The sequence below is a fragment of the Gracilinanus agilis genome, chromosome 5, assembly GCF_016433145.1.
Source record: "Gracilinanus agilis isolate LMUSP501 chromosome 5, AgileGrace, whole genome shotgun sequence".
Classification (NCBI taxonomy): Eukaryota; Metazoa; Chordata; class Mammalia; order Didelphimorphia; family Didelphidae; genus Gracilinanus; species Gracilinanus agilis.
The window spans coordinates 145,649,523-145,652,588 of record NC_058134.1 but is presented as its reverse complement, the minus strand read 5'-3'; the positions used below and the strand labels follow the sequence as shown (position 1 = coordinate 145,652,588).

Genomic DNA, 3,066 nt, shown 5'->3' with positions numbered 1-3,066 from the left:
ATATTTATAAGTACCTATTATGTGCCAAACACTATGCTAACTATGAGGTAAGAAAAGGATGCAAAAGACTAACCCTCCCTTAAAGTTGTTGCTATCATCTCAATATTCACATAAATAATCTGATCAAAGTCAAAAATGTCATGTTTTTTAAAATTACATATGGCACAAATTTGGGAAGGTTAGTTGATATTTTGAATGCAAGAATTTGTATCCAAAAACATTTCAGTATGCTAGAACCATTATCAAAATCTAATAAGTTCAAAATTAGGCATAGAAACTACATCTATTCAAAGGTCATAAAAGAATGGATGAACCTAGAAACTCTGTGTGTACTATTTCATTCTAAATAGGTCTCCAAGTCATAATCTCTGAGAGTTTGCTAGACTCCTAGAAAATTCTAAATGACATGATAAGAGTCTCAGAATCAAAGTGTGATACTGAAAGGAATTAACTCTGGTCTTCTGATAACTTATTCTGTACTATTACATAGCCTTTAAATGAAAATTAACACAGATAAATGGAAAGTTCCACTCTTTGGCTTGAAAAACAAATATATAATGACAAGATTTGGTGGAGGAAAAAGTTGCAACAGAGATAAGATATGATTGAACAAAGGGCAAAGATCTGGGTATTTGTGTCAACTCAATGAGTTTACAAGGCAGTCAAAATAGTTAATTTAGTCTTAGCACATAAATAGTCACATTGTTTGAAGCCTAATATGGAAATAGCATTTTTGGCTGTCCTAAAACTCTAATAATTTATGTAGAGAAGATACGAAGGGCTATCATGTAGAATGAGAATTAGACTTGTTCGCATGTCTCTGGAAGGTAAAATCAAAGAGGAGAAATTGCAAGAAATACAATTCAGCACTATATCAGGGAAGAAAAAAATTTTAAAATTAGAACTATTTCTAAGCAGAAAGTTTTCCATTCCTTGTATATTGTAAACTTTTATGTAGATAACTTTTAAAGTGCTATTAGTAGGGATTCCTATTCATATAAGGGTTATCTGTGATGGCAAAACTTTTAGAGGAGTGAGTAATGTGAGAAATGACCTCAGGCATCTTTGGAACGAGGGAGGGAGCAGCCTGGCTCCACAACCCTCTGAATTGTTACTAATGAACTTTAGCAAACTCTGTGCTGGGGCAATGGCATGTGTGCCCATAGAAAGAGCTCTGAGTACCCCCTTTGGTACACATGCCATTATCCTCTGAGATACTCTAAAACAATTTGACTAGAAGTAGTTATAATGCAGGGATATTACAATTTGAAATATAATTTAAAATATGCTTCTAATTATCTTGCTTTTCCAGGCTGTACAACAAATATTCTAATTATGGATTTACCTTTTAAATTATGAAAGAAGTAATAAGTTACATGAGATTAATTTTAATTTTCAAACATAGATCAGTCAACTTAGATTTGTCAGACATTGTACTAAGCACTTGAAATGGAAAAGCAAAAACAGTCCCTATTCTCAAGGAGCTCACAAAAAATCATAATTAGGTCATGATTTAAAATTTTAGAAAAAGAAAAATATATAACAAAAATGAGCACTTTTCTATTTTAGAAAAAGTATCCAGGTACTGTGAGGCAGTGGTGACAGCTAAACCAGCAGCAACGACGACTGAGGGAGGAGATTAGAGAAGCAGAAGGACGAAGATGAGAGTCATTCATAAATGGCTCTGAAGCAGGACTGGAAGCCCAAATTCCAGGAGGGTGAACATATATTGTGTTTTCATGGACCACTCCTTTAAAAGCAAAGTGTGTTAAGTTTACCATAAAGGACAAGCAAGTGAACTACTTTATACATTACAGTGGTTAGAAAAAAACTGGGATGAATGGGTTGCCAAGAGCAGAGTACTCAAATATAGGGACACCACTCTTCCAAAACAGTGAGAACTTCAAAAAGCCAATCAGGAGCAGTATGCAGAAGGGAAGATGAGAGGAGCAGCTCTAGGAAAGAAGATTTCTGGTCTACAGAAGAAAAATATTGAAGCACTTTTTCAGAACAGATGGATCACTCATTGTTTGGAGACCTCTGCAATATTAATGCGGAAAACCAAAAGAACAAACAGGAAACTCCTGGAATTGGAGAAGGCAATTGTACCAGTGAGACACCTCAACCACATCAGAAGAAAAGAGCCTGAGTGGATCCTGTAGTTGGAAGTGAAGAAATATTTATGAACAAAGTTGAAGTTAAAGTGAATATTCCAGAAGAACTGAAACCTTGGCTTGTTGATGACTGGGATCTGATTACCAGACAAAAACACCTTTATTTATCTTCCTGCCAAGAAGAATGTGGATTCAATTCTAGAAGATTATGGGAGTTACAAGAAATTGCGTGGAAACCCAGATAACAAGGAGTATGGCAGGAATGAAGTGGTAGCAGGGATCAAAGAGTACTTCAGTGTCACGCTGGGCACACAACTACTCTACAAATCTGAGAGTCCACAGTATGCCAAGATCCTCCCTGATCATACGAATGCCATGATATTGCAGGTCTATGGAGCACCACACCTGCTACTGTTGTTTGCAAGAATTGGAGCAATGCTGGTCTATACTCCCCTTGATGAGAAGAGTTTGGCTCTCTTGTTAATCTTTGCATGATTTCTTAAAATACGTGGCGAAGAATTCTTCAGTGCTTTTTAGCATCAGTGACTGTGAGGTTGTCCCTCCTGAGTATCACTGGAAAACTGTCTAAAGAGTCGGATACTTTTTGTTCTTTCTGGGTCTCTGTTAACCTATCTGCATATGTATTATACTTTAAAATGGTGTTTATGTAAACAGGACTGATGTTTAAATAATTCTCTTTTGTTTGAAATAGAAAGCATATAAAGAGATGTTTCGGCTCTTCTTTTCCTTTCCGAGTTGCCACCAGTGTGTAAGAAGAGACATGGAAAGCGATATTCTACATATCAGATGTTTCAGTGTCTATTTGACAAAGCTGCTTAAACCCTGGTGGTTTCATTCCTTTGACACTAAGCACTTTGATGATCCCTGTGAATGCTAAGCAATAAACCACCATGATTCCTAGTGCCAAAGGTTTAATCATATATAGCTCATC

The 3,066-nt window shown here is 36.0% G+C and overlaps 1 pseudogene; it reads left to right on the top strand.

Annotated features, from left to right (window-relative positions):
• Positions 1–1,678: 1,678 nt before the first annotated feature.
• Positions 1,679–2,703, top strand: LOC123249634 (annotated as a pseudogene).
• The last annotated feature ends 363 nt before the right edge of the window (positions 2,704–3,066 follow it).